General features: G+C 30.3%; 2 long non-coding RNA genes across 4 annotated transcripts; one reads left to right on the top strand and one right to left on the bottom strand.

Annotated features, from left to right (window-relative positions):
* Window positions 1-258: 258 nt before the first annotated feature.
* Window positions 259-7,229, bottom strand: LOC134251099 (uncharacterized). Of its 2 annotated transcripts, XR_009988669.1 has the most exons (6): window positions 7,064-7,229; window positions 6,652-6,723; window positions 6,239-6,310; window positions 5,237-5,365; window positions 4,599-4,835; window positions 259-3,661 (listed from the first exon to the last, which is right to left on the bottom strand). It is a non-coding gene; the product is annotated as an uncharacterized LOC134251099 (long non-coding RNA). The 2 variants fall into 2 exon arrangements; XR_009988668.1 differs by lacking the exon at window positions 4,599-4,835.
* A 6,391-nt stretch (window positions 7,230-13,620) lies between these two features.
* On the top strand, window positions 13,621-15,303 carry LOC134251096 (uncharacterized). Of its 2 annotated transcripts, XR_009988667.1 has the most exons (4): window positions 13,621-13,736; window positions 13,837-13,895; window positions 14,142-14,270; window positions 14,656-15,303. It is a non-coding gene; the product is annotated as an uncharacterized LOC134251096 (long non-coding RNA). The 2 variants fall into 2 exon arrangements; XR_009988666.1 differs by having other exon boundaries at window positions 13,621-13,895; window positions 14,656-15,300.
* Window positions 15,304-17,961: the final 2,658 nt, after the last annotated feature.

Here is a 17,961-nt window from a genome sequence, read left to right as displayed (position 1 = left end):
ACATAAAGAGAAATTTTTTTTTTCTCATTCCTTTTTTACCTTTGGATTGACCCTGAATAGAGATACCATTTACTTTTTGGCAAGTGTAAACTATATACTGCATGACTAAACATGGTTTGTATATTGAAATATGAAATGGTTTCTTTAATGCTTAAATCATAATACTCCCACTGTCCTAGTGAGAATTATGCTCAATCAACTTTGTGAAATATTCCCAACTTCCAATGCTTCTTATTTACATTAAAAAACTGACTCAAATTAAATTGTTTGTTTTCTCATTTATTTTACAAGAAATAACATGCTGACAGTGAATCTAATCATTTTTTAAAACTAGTTAAAGTAATGTTTACAATTGTCTTAAAATGCTCAAATGCAAGTTTATTTCATATACAAATACCTTAATTGTATAGACTAAATGTACTTATAGATTCAATATACAGATTAAACCCTTATAAATAGTAAAAACCATTTCTTAAACCTGATTTTCTTGCCTATTCTCTCATGCATTACCTAACTTGAGTATTCTCAAATTATTGATTACATGAACAAACAAATTTAAGACAAAACCACAATATATGCTGAATGCCCTGAAATGAAATGGTTACATGTAAGATGTGTAACACATAATGTACAACTTTTAAGTCTACAAAATTTTAAGTTTACCATATTATACAATAAGACTACTTTTTTCAAAGTTATGAGATATTCTCAACAAAACATGTATTTATGCAAAAGATAAATGTTAGGGTACAATTTAAAAAAAAAAAAAAAAACATTTTACATGAATCACATAAAGAACATATCAAATCATTTCTTTGTGATTGTTTTCCACTGGAACATCTGTGAACAAACATTCTGTTTTGTCTTTTTTTGATACATAAAAAGCGTCCCAAAATCATTTGGAATTGTTGTGTTAAACCCTGATACTCAGAATTTAAAGAGTTTCTGATGTGTGCCCTACTTAGAAATGTTTACAATGTAACAAAGATGAAACTCATAATTGATTTAATCAGCAATTATAAAGTCATCAGGTTTACACATGCTTTTCTAACACACCATGTATATTTTTTTTCTACTAGTATGTCTTTTTTCAGAAAAAAAAATGAAATCAACAGTACATAGCATTCCATATTAAGAAATATGAACCCTAGCTATTAAAAATCTAAAAGTATATTTGTGCATCAATGCATTATATTTAACAAAACAATCTCTTTCACTGTGATGAAAAATTGTCTTCTTCATATAACATGCAGATGAACTACTTCTTTGGATGATGTCATTTTCACATGTAGAAAACAAACTAATTCAACTAAAACTAAAAGACAGTCATTAAAATTTTAAGGGCATTAAAGGATGATATCAAGACAGAAGTCCAGGAATTGATAAAATTCTACAATTATCATCCAAAGATGTATATGTTTGGATTTATTTTTAATTCACAAGCATATGATATGCTGCCATTTAATCTTTCAAACTTAAAAAAAATTCTATACTTTTGAATTAAAAATTTCAAAATCTAGAGGAGTCTTCCCAATACATATCTACATGTATTTATGACTGAAGGTATGTAAATCACCAGAGTTGCTGTACTGCACCATTTGAATTAAAGTCATATCCACATTCTTGACTTTTTTCCCTAAACCTTATTTCAAAACATAAATTATTCCAACCAGTCTTTATCTTCGCAGTGATAATAAAATTTTTACAGAATTCTAAGGTATTACATAGTAATAGTCTTTAAACATCCTTGAACATAGTGCATATGATTTACATTTCAATTCTTTCCAAAGAGTATGCTATGCCACCCAATAGAGCTGATATAAAGTCTCTAGGTTTCACAAAATGTTAAAGTTACAACAACTACATTTTACCCAGGAGAAAAAATGATCCAAAGATCTATAGAAAATCTCCGAATCTTTCTATACTTATGATGTGAATTTTGCAGATTACAAATTATTGTCAAAGGTAGTAAACTCAATAATCTCATGCTTTAACCCTGACAAAGTGTCCTATAAAACTAAGTGTATTACTCTAACCTGTTCTGTGTAGTAAGCATGAAGTCTAATGGTTGATAGAAATATTCAAGATATTATTACATCACAGTTCAGGGGACACTAACATCTTTATGGGGGTCCTATTGAGACCTATTAAATTCAAAATAGGACACACACACATACACAAGCAAAATGTATTTACAGTTCCAGGAAAGTAATTATTACACCAAAGCTAGCTTTTAAACATCTGTGTAATTTGTTAGGGGTTGCAGAAATAAGATGAAAAATAAAAGGTTTAAATGTATACTTCTCATACATAACAACTGTCTTCAACATGAATTGGTAAAAATAAAAGTCACATTTAGATACTTTGAAGTCTGGGAATTATTATTATTTTTTTTTTTTGAAGATCTCATACTATCAGAAAATCACAATATCAATTCTAGGATTTGATTAGACCTCAGTTTGTTAAATGACTGCAATTTATCTATTGTTGTGTATGACAGAATATGAAAGATATGAAGGGGAGAGTTTTTGACTTTTTTTCCTTCATAATAGTTTAAAATATATATTATACCAGTCTTTATCTATGTAGTGAATATAGGATTTTTACAGAGACCCTAGGTGTTACATAGCAATAGTCATATAAACACCCTTGAACATTGTTCATTTGATTAACATTTCAATCCTTTCCTAAGAATTTGCACCTAATTGTTATAAAGTCTATAAGTTATTATACAATGTGTAAGTTATTGCATTACAGGACTCAAATCAGTAATCTCAGTAACTAATTTTTACCCAGGAGTAAATGATCCAAAAAATCTATAGAAATATCTTATTGATTCTTTATCTGTCTACTTATGATGTGAAGTTTGTAAGTTACAAATTATTGTCAAAGAAGTCATCTCAATAATCTTATGCTTTGACCTTGACAAAGTGTCCTAAACAACAAAGTGTATTCCTACAACCATTCTATATGTAATAAGTATGTACAATATGGTATGATAAAGATATTCAGGATATTATTAAATCACAGATTATGGGACACTTGCATCTTTATTGGGGGTCTTATTGAGACCCAATTTAAATTCAAAATTAAACATGATACATACATAAACAAAATATATTTACAATTCCAGGAAAGTTAAATAATTACATCAAATCCAGTATCTAGATATCTGTGTAATTTCTAGGGGGTTGTAAAAATAAAATGAAAAGTAAAAGGTTTAAATGTGTAATTCCCATACATAACAACAGTCTTCAATATGAATTGGTAAAAATAAAAGTCACATTTAGATACTTTGAGGTCTGTGAGAATTAGTTTTTAAAGAGCTCATGCTATCTGAAAATCATATTTTCAATACTTTATATGACTAGATCTCAGTTTGATAAATGATTACACTTTATCCATAGTCAGTGTCTGACAGTGAAAGATACAATTCTGGCTCCTTTCTTTGTCATCCTGTAAACCACATTCTATGATTGTACTGGTTAAATTGGTTGGAAATCATATTTATTTATGTTCTTCTTAAATCCTCCATCCTGTTTGGTTTTCTTGTTTCAGTGTTCCAAGAGAGGATATTCTGTTAATCTTTGCATAATCTGATAGTCTTTCACCATTCTAAGAGTAGACATAAATCATTTCCATAAGCCCTCACTAGAGAATCCTGGAAAATAGAAAAAATAATGTCTTAGTTGAAAAAAAAATGGTTATATAATATAAGCTTGATGGAATTCTAAATATAGACAAAAAGGGTATAAATACAAGGTGTAACATCAGAATTTGACTTTCCATATTAACCATGGGTAACACCTCCAGTAAAGAAAAGAGTAAAGGAATGAGTAAAATTCAGTTTTGGAGAGAGAGTTCTTTTAGAGAAAGATGAAGACAGAGGTATACCAGTTAGAATAAAAGAAGATGGCACTATTGAGATCATTTCTCAAGAAGAATATAACCAATTATGTTTAGAAAAGGGTGATCCTAATGTTGTCAGAGATTACATAGAAAGACCCTTGATTGAAGAAGAAGCCAATGAAGAATATAACCATTTATTACCAAAAGAGGTTAAGAATTACTTGGATTACCCTGAAAGACCTTTGACTAGAGAAGAAGTCAAGTTTAAAGATGATAAGGGAAAACAGTTGTCAGAAAAAAAAATGTTGTTAAAGACACATGATTTTAAGCCCACAAAACCATTGGAGAAGACACAAGGATTAATGGAGGAAGTCCAAACTAAACTCTTGGAAGACATTAAGGCTCATCATGAGAGTAACTTTCCAGTGTTTGTTTATTACAAAATTATGTATTATAATAAAAAAAAAGTTTTCACTTTCATTTGTTATGCCTTAGACCATTTAAATTGACCTTATGGTTAAGATTGTTATATATACACTCTGATAATCACCTATGATGTCTCTATTATGTTTCCCTCAAAAGATTGAATCAGGGTATTTGTGTTCAAAGAGCTGAAAAAACTATACAGACAGATCTAAGATTTTGGAAGCATACATATTAATGAATTTAATGGAGATATAACACTTGAATTCATTACTAGATTATTAAAAAGAAAGAACACAAACTCATAGAAATGATATTGAAAGTACCTTTTATGAATAATCTGTCATGCTCCAAGGTATATTTTTATAAACAGGAGAAGGTTCACAGCAGTCCCATGCACTCATAAGAAGATCTTGGGTAGTAGAAACACCAGGAAATTTTAATTCCACACAATCAGATCTTCTTACATCAGTTATAAGGTTACAGTCTTTATACATAGTCAAGAGGGTCATTAAAATTTCTTTTCTGGTCATTCTGATGAGTCACATTATAGTATTCTTTCCCTGTGATATAATGTTAATATTAAATGAAAAATTGAGAATTCATAAGCAATTGGAGTCAAAACTTGCTCTCTTTACCAACTATGCTATTAAGGAAGCTGGGGGTTAACAAATTAGACATATTTAATTTATTCTATAGATATGCTATCTTCAGCTGTTAACTATTATTTGGCCAAAAAAATATATTCATTTTAGTTTCAAAATTTAATCAAGCATTTTTGTATATATTTATATGGAGCTCTTCTTCTTCTAAAGGAGATCATATGGTCAAAACATGACCATGACCACCAAGCCCTCTTTATTTAAAAAAATCATATATCATTTACTTATCAATTCAAAAATATAAACATGCATATGTAAAATAAATAAATAAAAATTACAATTGTATCTCATTGAATCTTTACCTTCAAGTTTGTGTGTTTCTATGTTGGTTGACTATACTGTGTATTTCCAAAGGAACAGCAGACAGTCTGAACTTCATAGAGAATTGATTATACATGGTTAGGAACAAACCATATCTTCCATGTTGATGACTGTAGAAATAAAACCATTTTGTTAATATGACAGAGTACTGCATGAAACAATGCATGTTTAAATACAACATGTACAATGTCAAAAAAAGATCATGAAAATATTTGTTTTTAATCTAAAAAATTGTTTTTAACATTAACTCCAGATGAGTAAAGTTCATCATGTTATCTTAAGATAATAATTTAAAAAAGCACAATTACTGTATTAATATCACAAATAAAATGATTATCAAATTAATTATTTAGACACTAAAAGACTATTCATTGACAGAAGATTCAATTTTGGTTTAATAACTGTCAGTACTGCATACAGAAAAATACATTTTTTTAGCATCATGTAGTCCTTCATTTTTTGAAAAGCTCATTACAAAGAAACAAAAGTGAAAATGAAATTATATGAATGCCATAAATCACACATATTTAGAATCAAAACAAAAGTAAATGATTTAGAATTAATCTTTTGTAAATTCCTTCTTTTCTCTTATTAGATTCCTAATTAATATCTCTTTGATCACCATTTAGTAAGTCTGAATTCCATGGGTAACATATATAATGAATTATGAAATTATATCATGATTTATACAAAAGGACTTATTAATATTCTGAAGATCCCTTAATCATGTGTTAATATATCTAAGGTTAAATAAGGGTGTGCTTATATAAATGTAAGTTAGAGACAACAGATATTCTGAAGATCCCTTAATCATGTGTTAATATATTTTAGATTAAATAAGGGTGTGCTTATATAAATGTAAGTTAGAGACAACAGATCACATTAGTATTGCACAGTAATTAAATTAACCATATAATCATGCTTAAATGCAAAGATGACCTTCACAGGAAATGAAAACAATTAAAAAAACAAGACAAACTTACCAGAGATATCCAACTATATGCCCAATAAGCCTATCCATTAAATAATCCAGTGAAATAACATCTCAGCTGATCCTGAAAAAATCATACAATTCAGTGATACACATTTAACCTCATTTTACAATGTAAGTAAAGCAATAATTTACAGACAAAAGGGACAGAAATGTAAAAGATACCATGTATTTTACCTAAATTTAGTGAATATTTTTCTGATTGAAATTCAATCATAGAATGACCCATCATACAAATATAAAATGTACTCTGAGTTACATGCAGGTTTTACAACTGTAAATCACATGGAATGATGATAAATACAGCATTTACATTCAAAATAGAACTTTACATATAAATTATGATTAAATGCAAAGATGACCTTCATAGGAAAAGTAAACAATTAAAAAACAAGACAAACTTACCAGAGATATCCAACTATATACCTAATAAGCCTATCCATTAAATAATCCAGTGAAATAACATCTCAGCTGATCCTGAAAAAATCATACAATTCAGTGATACACATTTAACCTCATTTTACAATGTAAGTAAAGCAATAATTTACAGACAAAAGGGACAGAAATGTAAAAGATACCATGTATTTTACCTAAATTTAGTGAATATTTTTCTGATTGAAATTCAGTCATAGAAAGACCCATCATACAAATATTACTGAAATGTACTCTGAGTTACATGCAGGTTTTACAACTGTAAATCACATGAAATTATGATAAATACAGCATTTACATTCAAAATAGAACTTTACATATAAATCATGGTTAAATGCAAAGATGACTTTCATAGTAAATGTAAAGAAAAATAAGACAAACTTACCTGTGAAATAGGTCTGACAGAAAGGATATTTCAAAAATGAACAGGGTCTCAACATTCAAATGGCAAGAATGCATCAGGATGTTTACTTCAGTAGTCATAGAGAAATTGAGCTTTATTCAAGAAAAGCTTCACAGTAGGAAAATCATCATAGAAAAAGATAGGAAAAACAAAAGATAGTCCTACGTACATTTTCTGAAAATCTAAGTTCACTTCTTAGAAACAAAAGTGAAAATGAAACTTTAATTTTACAAGTGTATGAAAGTCATAATGCATCTATAGGTAGCTCGCTGACTAGACTGTGTACAAAATCGTACACAGTACGATCAAAACGTAAGTCCAACATATTTTTGCACACGGCCCTAATTTTTTGCACACGGTCCTTACAGGTGATGCAACAGGTATAGAAAACGCAGGTAAAACGTATTGATGCGCACGGCCCTTACAGTAACGGTATATAAACTAGAGCTGGACATCGACGATCATTCTTCGTTAGCATTCTGAATTCAACACAGGTAAAATATGGCAGAGGAAAATACAAAGGAGACCGTACCAGAAACACAGGATCTTTTAGATGTAGATGACAGGAGAATGATAGGCGGTATCTTAAATCAAATGACTTTTATCATGCAGATAATTCATAATGATATAGGTGATTTTAGAAAAGAAGTGATGGAAAAGATTTGCCAACAAGGAAGGAAGACACACCAGTTAGTGAAAGAAATACAAAAACTGGAGAAAAAGCCTCAAGAACCCAAGATTTCAGGGACCCACCAGACCAAACCTTTAGTGAAAGTAGGAGACAAAAAAGAGAAAAAGGAAGATAACAGAGAGATTCCAGGCCCCAGTACTACACACAAGAGAAAACTATCCCTGATGACTGAAAAGGCACAGAAGAAGTAAATGTAAATGTATTTTTTTCATTCTGAATAAAAATTCCCTTGTTATTGTGTGTTAGTGTTCTTTGTTTTCAGAAAATCCAGGTTTGTTATTGTTTTGAGGAAATCCAGTTTGAACCAACTGGTTAGGCTAGACAGTCTAGACTGTGAAGCGTGACGTCACAATGACATTCTTGATTTGTTGCCAAAATCGTAGTAGCAGCGTTGTGAATCGTAGTAGCAGCGTATATAGTATAATGTAAACACAGTGTAAACACACCCCGTATAGGATATATAGGGGACTATGAACTAACCCACCTAGCCCCCTAGGGTTAGGGTTAGGGTTGTACTGAGTTGACCCGGCTATCCCCCACTAACCCCCCTAATCTGCACTCTCTTGACCCGGCTATCCCCCACAGGGGCTGCACTCCCTTGACCTGGCTATCCCCCTCAAGGGCTGCACTCAGTTGACCCGGCTATCCCCCCCAGCCCCAAAAATGTCCTAGATATTGACCCGGCCATCTAGACGCCTTATACTACTAATGTCTACAACTGTGGCTATTACAGCTTGCTATAAAGGAGTAAGCATCCCCTGCCGACTGATACCCGACGTATGCTCCTTGTTATAATGGAGAAATGACGGGAAAATTCGGTCGTCAATTCAGTGCATAAATAATGGACTAAGAATATGAGAATATATTTACATTCGCTGTGTTTTTCTAGTAAGCCAACTGTGAAATTGATTTGAAAACCATTTATGTGTATACTCACGTGTATAAATATACACGGAGAAACGTGCGTTAACGTGACCTCACAATGAGACAGCAGCGCCGTTAGTAAAATGCAACGAAATAGGACAGCGAGAAATTCAAATATTTAGCATAATTTAGTTGCTTCCAAACATGTAAAATGTAAACTATAAGGACTTTTTTTCAGTTTAGTGTGAATTATTGTGTGTGAATCACAGACTTGCAAGTACACTAGCGCTCTTCATGAAATATGCCTACGTGACAAGTCTGTGTGATTCACGAACCAATAACTCACACAAAACTTAAAAACATTCCTTAAATACAATCTTTTACAAAACAAAAAAACATTTCAATAATATCATCTTAAACAATTAAAAGCTCTAACTTATATAGTTATGAGTTAAAAAAAATATATTGCTGGACAAAAAAGCAAACAAAAGAAATGTTCTGTATCTTTAACATTATGCTTTAATTTTTACATAAGATTGGTTGTATGTTGCATTTTGTAATCTGATGAGCGGGGCATAGAACAGATGCACAATAAACGTCGATTTCTAGGCAGAGTGTCTTAAGTTAGTCACATCGGAAGGTGACATTGATCATATAAAGTAGATATTGACCTCCGACAATCAAATTATGCTGCATAATAAAGCGATCTTTTCCTTTTTAAAAATTCATTTACAATATCAATGCATTGAAATTAGTTGTTCATGAAATTGTAAAGTGATACATGCAAGAAAGGTTTATGTTTTAATTTTATTGAGGCAGAGGGAACTGACATTGAGAAATAATGACGCTGTCTGACGTCATGAAACTAAACGGTGACAAAACCGGGTTTTCATTTGGTATCATTCTTTAATTAAAGCTATCGTGCAAAGTCTTAAGCCAATTATACGCAACGGGCAAAGCGGTGTCCGCCATATTTCTCTACTCTGCGATAGTTACATTTCCAAATATATGTGATCAATCACGGTCATGGGCTTTTGCACACGCTTCCAGAAGGCCTTCCCCAATATAATTCAAACTTGTGCTGTCTTCTGCTAGGCTTCAGAAACTAATTCAATATAATTTTTTTTAATGTTTTAGAAATAATTGTAAAAGAATAATAAGTTCATAAAAAATAAATGTTACAATTTTACAAGCATGTGAATATTTGCTAAGGAAAAATACATTTATAAAACACCGTATTACAATGCTTACCAGACGCCAGATGGTACAAGTTTGATCATGGATCATAGGATAAGTAAAAAAACAAGAGTTATAAAAAGTAGAAGTATTGAAATTCTTTCCCAATTTTTCTTTCAGCGCTACATCAACACATCCCGTATACGCCCTGCGACATGAAAACAACGGTTATCTGTGAAACCGACCTGTCCTGTTTTCTAAAAATAGTAACGATATTTTCATACCTCGTTGACCGTTCGGAAATGTTATTATCTGGGAAAATATTACCCAGATGAAAATACCCTAAATATATTGAATGTAACATTTTGAATTATATATTCTTTAGAAATGTTCATATATTTTGTGAATATATTGAATGCAACATTTAGAATTATATATTCTTTAAAAATGTTAATATACGTGTATTTTGTTACCAAATCTTTTCCTCTCTCTCTCTCTCTCTCAAACGTACACAATGCTCGTATATAGATTGTGTAGACAAGATGATATGGTCATTGCGAACATGCATTCACATGTGCACGCGTGCAATGCTAAGATTAGAATGAACTCGGTAAACCTCTAGGTAAACATTGTTAAAGTCTCAAATACATAGAGTTTGTCTTATCTATTAAGGCCTACAGGAAATATGGCACCAAAAGGGAGTTGGGGAGCGTTTGGAGAACATCTGTAACGGTCACTGTTACAATTAGCACTAGTTTTGTATTGTTTTATGGACTTTGAGATTAAATTCTTTTCGTTATCTCCATATCCTTCTTCTTTAAGAAAAGTTTTGTTTGAAGAAATAGATTTCTAACAGTATATTTTTTAAAACAATAATTTAACAACAATATCATTGTCTATGAGAATAAATTCTTGCACTCAAATATTTACATGTACTTAATTTTTAAAAAATCCAGTACACCTAGATGTTATCTGTAAAAAAAATATTAACTTAATCGCAACTCTCGAGTCAAAGGAAACATGAAGAAAAATGAGAAGCTTTTTTTTTCTTTACCCGAAACTATTTCTTTCGTAACCTGCAATCATATTTGAAGACAGAAAGATAAGTATAAAAAAAAATGGATTGTCTCTATGTATTCACGCAAAAAGACCAACGGAGGTCTATGAGATACTTAAATGTTGAAGCAAAACAATGGTCCTAATGAGTGTAAATTAACTGTTAAATATTAAAGGCGTTAACGATGAATAATAAATTATCATTCAAATGACACAACAATTCTTTTTATGCAGCAGATCTTAGATAAGGTCTGCTTTATGTATGTATATATATATATATATATATATATATATATATATATATATATATATATATATATATAAATTGGATAATTAACTCTAATGTAACAGTTTTCATTTCCTTTTCATGTTTAATGGCTGACGTGTGTTTTTCATCCATTGTAGAGCATGTTGTCATAGCATTGATAAAATATTCATAAACAGGTAACAACTTAATTTCCAGTTTACCTTGAAATAAAAGACTTCAAAGCCGGTAGTATGACGTTTACAAATATATAATACCTATTTGTTTATAATTTTTTCGAAATCTAAGCTGTGGTAAAATGATTAAAATGAATGTAGAATTTGTAAATTATGAAAAGAAATGTGCCTTTCAGGTTTTACTTTTTCAAATAGTAATAATGATAAATCATGATAATTAATCCTAAGAGAAACATCACCTTAATTGATCTTACATACATTGATAAGTTGATAATCAATATGTCCGAGTTATAATTTAATCTAAATACTTCTTTTAAAAAGCTTTCCTTGAATAAATGGATTTGTAACGGGATATTTTTTAAACAATAATAAAACAACATTAGGATTGCCTATGAGAATGAATTCTTGCATTCAAATACTGTAGACGTACTTTTTTCCACGGGGTTATAATTCCGCGGAATCTCAATTTCTGATTAATTCGCGGGTAGGAAATTACGCGGATTTTCTAGATTGTCACTCTATGCCTTACATTTATATTAACTACGCTTGGACAAATTTCCGCGGAAAATTTGTGGCCGCGTACATAGCGTAAATTAATACCACGCGGAAAAAAGTACTTCTACAGTATCTAATTTAAAAAATCCGGTACACCTAGATATTATCTGTAAATGATTAACTTAACCGCAACTAGTAGTTTTTTTTAACCCGAAACTAAGAGAGAAAGATAAAATAATCTTATCTAAAGTCGGATTTTATGAATAAAGCAACAGCTCCTCAGAGGCCATTTTCTTTAAAGTAATTTTATGTAATATTATCTCAACACAAAATGTGGGAGTGAAAGTACTATTTCAATATCCCAATACTTAAATTCTCTAAATCAAAAAATACATTTAAAATTCACAGGATATGTATTTAGAACAACTTTGATTTTACACAAAGTCTGTTTTTTTTTAATTATAAATAATATTTCTGAAAGATTCGGGTTAAGAATTCCAGAGTTTTGTAACTTTACGTTTAAAAGACTTTAATTCAATGATGCTTTCAGTAAATGGCAGCTTTCGTTAATTTTTAAGTAAGTAAGGCAATTGGCATGTTTTCTTTGTAGACAGATAATCTAAATGGACAAAGCTGTACAAGTTTCCCTTCTAAATAAACGTCACCCTCTATTGCGGCCCGGAAAAAAAGTATAGTCAGCAGTCAAGGCCATTCGCCCCTGCGAGGTGAAATTCATGATTTCAGGAACTTTTATGAATCGTTCATGAACATTCATGATGTGTTCATGACTGGTTCATGACTGGTTCATAAAGATGGTTCATGAACTTTATTCATGAATATATTCATAAAATGTAGTTCATGAACAAATGATGAATATATATGAATATTGGTTATTTTCATTTTAAAGACAGAAAAAATGTAGAGTTCAAGGTATTATGAATGTTCATGAATTTTCATGAAGACTAAAATAATAGACAAAAATTATTGACAGAAAACACTCAATACTCTCATAATACAACTTTTGCATGCAGATGCAATTGTTGAAAAGCCCCTGGTATAATATATGTTTAATAATAATTCTTTCACCATCTGAAAAAATAAATCATGAAATCTCTAAACATTTAGTGTTTTTATTTGATTTTAATTAAACAAACACTGCATCACAATTGACAGCATTTTTTTTTCAAATTCATTACTTGTGTTTCTTCATAATTTAAATTAAACAGTTATATTCATCATAATGTGCTTTAATTAATGTCGTTTTTCATCACACAACTTCGTTCGACTGAATTTTCTCTAACATCAAACTTTAAACAAGTTGTTGGAAAATGAAACATTCTGGAAAATGAACTTTGTGAGCTTCGTAAAAAAAACTTTTATATATTTATTAACAACTTAAAAATGATATCACTTGTCTCTACTGTACCGTATTATTATTGGATCGAAACGCTACATGTAACATTTCAATTTTGGTGCAGTTAAAATGTCAAAAATTTCCCTTGCTTAAACTTTTGCATAAATGATACAGCACAAACTGCATGGTTGTAAAGTATCTATGATCCACATTCGTATTTTGTAGTTTTAATTCTCCTATGCGTCTTCACAGCTCAGAATATTCTTTTTGAGGGCGAGAGATTGTTATTATCATGTCATAGGGGGCCGCCATACTTGCTATACGAAACTAACAGTCAATACATGTATAATTTATGACGTAAAAAAATCGAATTCTTCATTGATAAAACTTATTTTGATATAAAATATTGTTTTTTCAGTGAAATGTTATTCAAATAGTGTTTGTAATTTTTTTTAAAACAGAAATCTTGGAAATTCGAAACTAAGGTATTTCTTAGCTCTACCGTACATTTTTGAATAGGCGCAAACTTGAAAACGCGCGAGACGTTGGAAGTGGGAATTTGTAGTGTGGAAGAATCAGTATTTGTGATCTATTATTTGCATAGTCATTGTGCCGTTTTTGAATTGCACAATTTTATTTCGATCGGGTTCAATATTCTGTTTATACTAATTATGGTAGCCATGCGGTTTGCCTGGCGTTTTGGCTGTGAAGTTTGGTGATGTTGGCCTCCCTAAGGAGTAAGTTTTATATTGTTTTACTTGAATTTATATCTAGCTTGATCATCTGTATCTAACAGTATTATGCAATATATTTTATAATGTTTAAATTCTGCAACTACAATGTTTTGTAAAACCGCGCATTTCCAGCATGCGATAGGCATAGGCCTGTTCAGCTCACATGTTAAAGTTACGCATTTAATTTTGTATGATTGCTTATGATTTTGATATTTTGTCAAATTCTTATTATGCTTTTGTAATTTGTAGTTTTTCACCCTCTCACAAGGTGTGTCCAATAAACAGTACAGTCACTGATCTTTGTCACCTTTTAAAGAAAATATTAAACAGAATATGAAGAAGGAAGACTATATATAGGATCGATCTACTTCATAACTGGTAAGTGACAAAAAATGGAGACAATCACTGAGTCAGAAATCTGTCTGTAAATGTTACTGTCTATTTGTAAAATAACAACTAATTAAAGCACATTATAATAAATTAATATGTCTTTTTTTTTTAATGCAATTTTTGTCTAACTTTGCTTTGAGTTTGGATCCAACCATATAACATACATTAATTATAGACTGAGACTTAAAACATTCATAGGCCTGATTGATCTGCAAAATGGTGGTCTCAGAAATTAGGCTTTAATTCCACTCAGAATGTTTTAATTTGGAAGTGTCTCTGATGCAAAATTAAATTAATCTAAAATGCAAGAAAATACTTAAAAGTCTTATGTTTTACAAACATGGGTACTTTCAGAAAATCTTTCTTTTTGAAGGAAAAAGAGAAGCAGTTCACAAATGTTGATGAGCAGAAGAGAAGAAACTCTGGCTGCACAAAAATCTGAGCTCTTGAAAAAGAAACAAAAAAAGAAATGAAAATATGAATGATATTCAATCAAAGGATCAAAATGATGAAATTCTGGAAATTCCACTTGGAAAGACCATAAGGATTTTTGAATTGACCATCTCTGCTCGAACTGCTTGAAAGCACTGAAAACTGTTTCCCTGGTGCTGAACAAACTTTTCTCCTAGACTAGAATTAAAAACTGTTCAATTTCTGGCATTAAAACACAATTTGAAACATGCTGAGGAAGGATCCCCCTCTCCTTTTGACCAAGTAAGGTTAAACATTCTGCAAAAAGTTGCATTTGAATTGAATTTTTTTTTATACTTTTACCAGGAATGAACCACGTTACTCATTTACTATGGTTTAATGTGTCAGATTGTCTATTTTGATTTTTTTAACAAAGATTTTGTTGCCATGATTGGAAAACAAACAACATTTCTGTAAAATCTTTCAAAATGCTGTATTATAAATCATCTACTGTTACTTTTTTAGCATGACTTCATGCATTTTCATGAATAAACATGAATAATAATATTTCATTTTTTGTTTACGAATAAGCAAGAATATTCATGAATGCTAATGGTTCATGAATTTTATTCATTCATGAACATTCCTGAAAAAAGTCATCAAATTATTCATGAATAATTCATGAAGATCCTATGAACTTATTATTGGACATTCTTGAAATGATGAATCTTCATGAATATGATTCTTCATGAATTATTCATGAAAAAAAATATTCATGAATATTCATCAATTTTCTTTCATGAATAAAAATTCATGATTTGAAAATGTCCAATAATAAATTCATAGGATCTTCATGAACATTTCATGAACATTTCATGAAAAATTCAAGGAAATTCATGAATTATTCATGATCGTCTCGCAGGGGTGAGCAGAGAGGTTACTTTATAGTGCCACCGCCTACCGCAACACGGGACCTACGTTTTTAAGATTATATCCGAAGTGCCAGTTACTTTCCATTCTAAAGCCAAGCGCTTGGCGAAGGAAAAAACACTACCTATGTTTACGTTTTAGGTTTGACGCTGCGCTGCGAACGAGAATCGAACCCGGGTCTCCAAATCACGAAGCGAACGCTCTACCACTAAGCTGTTGTGACCGGTATTAGCATACTGAAAAGTTGAATAAATCAACACTGTTTTGTTTTTTTACTAAGTTGAATAAAGGAAATTGAATATTTAATTTAATGCATATACCATTTCTTATTTGTAACGCAAAATCAGGCAAATACCGTTTCCCCGCAATCACGCATTTTCACGCACTTGAAAATGTTCATTAAATTTATTGCCGAACTCCTTCTATTTCATACCTACTGGAATCTCATAAAATAAAAAAAAAACTTATTTTATTTAAAATTGAAATAATACGTCATAATATTATTTACGTTAAACTTTAGAGAAAGTTGTACTTTTCTATAAAGTGCCTGCGGGGAAATGGTCAAAACGTATTTCTATGACGTGAACATTAAGTGTATAATGCCTAACAATTCTGTAAGTTATAAGGAGTTAACTGTATAAAATATTTTTTTTCAAATGTATAAAAACTGTTTAGAATAAAATTTTTAAAGTTGAGTACAGTTGAGTAAAGTTGAGTATAATTAACATAATTCTTAAAAGTAATCATCAGTTAATTTTTATCATTTTGTTGATTGAGATAAGGAGAGATGACACTAGATATCACGTAGGTAAATAAGCTATACTATATTTTCATAGCACAGCAGTTTTTTTCTTATGATAGCAGGTGAATAAAATGCTAGCAATGTACCAATTTTGGAGTTGAACTTGATTTGAAAAAGTTCATTTACTTTATCTGTTTGTCAACGATTAAACAAACGTTTCACGCATAGCGCGACTCTGCATTCATTAGAGGCGTGTCTGTTGTACTTGATGAAAAATTAGATGTAAACATAATAAATGTCAAAAAGTATATTGATGGTAGGAAAATTGTGATAAATCGTTAAGTCGAGGGTAATATTTTTACAGTTGTTAATATATATGCACCTAATGAAATTAAAAAGAGGTGTGGATTTTTCAAAAAACTTAAGAATTCTATTTCAAAAAATTGTGTCAACGAAAATATTATGCTATGTGGAGACTTTAATGGCCAATTAAACAATATTTATAATGTTGATAAAAGTGTAAATTATTTAAAAGATTTGATAAAGCATTATAACATGGATAATATTTGAAAAAAAAAACAAAATCCAGGTATGTCAGGTTTCACTTGGTGTGATGCAAAAAATGATCCTAAAATTCGAATAGATTGTTTTTATAAATGATTCTTTTTATTATACCGTAGCATATATTAAGGTTAGAAAAATTCCAGGTACCCATTCAAACGGGAGTCGATTGAGTGACCATAGATACTTAAAATTTAGTTTTGATATCGATAAAACGAAAGAAGGTCCCGGATATTGGAAACTTAATGTTTCCTATTTCAATAAAGAAAAATACAGAAAAGGTATTTTAGACATTATTCATAGTATACATTCCTCTTCAAACCCTATAACGACATGGGAGTTAATAAAACCAAAAGTTAAAGATTTCTCTATTTATTTTGCAAAAAATGAACAAAAATCAATTAAACAAAAGATAAGAGTAATAGAACGCGAAAAAGAAGATATGGAGAAAGGAAACGTAGAAAATTTTGATTACAAAAGACTGAAAACTTTAGAAGGGGAAATCGACGCTATTTAGGACAAAAAATCTAAAGGTGCGCAGATAAGAAAAATTCAAAATATTTTTTTAAACTTAGAAAAACGCAATCAGTCATAAAACATAATTAAGAAATAAAAACAAGAGAAGAAAACAAAATCAGTAAAACTAATACCATTTGAGGTGAAATGCATTCTTTCTATAGCAAACTACACACGAGTAAAGACATTTCAAACGATAAAATAGAAAAAAATATTTATCTGAGATAGATGATATTCCTATATTAAGTAAAGAAGATAAGATATTGCTAGAAAAATTTTCAACATATGAAGAGTGTAAAGAAGCTGTTTATAACATGAAAAAAGAAAAATCACCTGGACTAGATGGCCTTCCTAATGAATTTTATCAATGTTTTGGGGAAAAACTTGGGCCCTTCTCATATAAAGCCCTTAGTGATATTTTTGATAAAGGTGAATTGTCTTACACACAGAAACTTTCTATTATATCACTGATTTACAAAAAGGATGAAAAAGACAATTTTAAAAAAATATAGACTGATA

The sequence above is a fragment of the Saccostrea cucullata genome, unplaced genomic scaffold (assembly GCF_032062105.1).
Source record: "Saccostrea cucullata isolate Sc308-1 unplaced genomic scaffold, CSIRO_AGI_Scuc_v1 ctg2483, whole genome shotgun sequence".
NCBI lineage: Eukaryota > Metazoa > Mollusca > Bivalvia > Ostreida > Ostreidae > Saccostrea > Saccostrea cuccullata.
The sequence above is the reverse complement of the archived record's forward strand: the minus strand, read 5'-3'. Positions and strand labels throughout refer to the sequence as shown.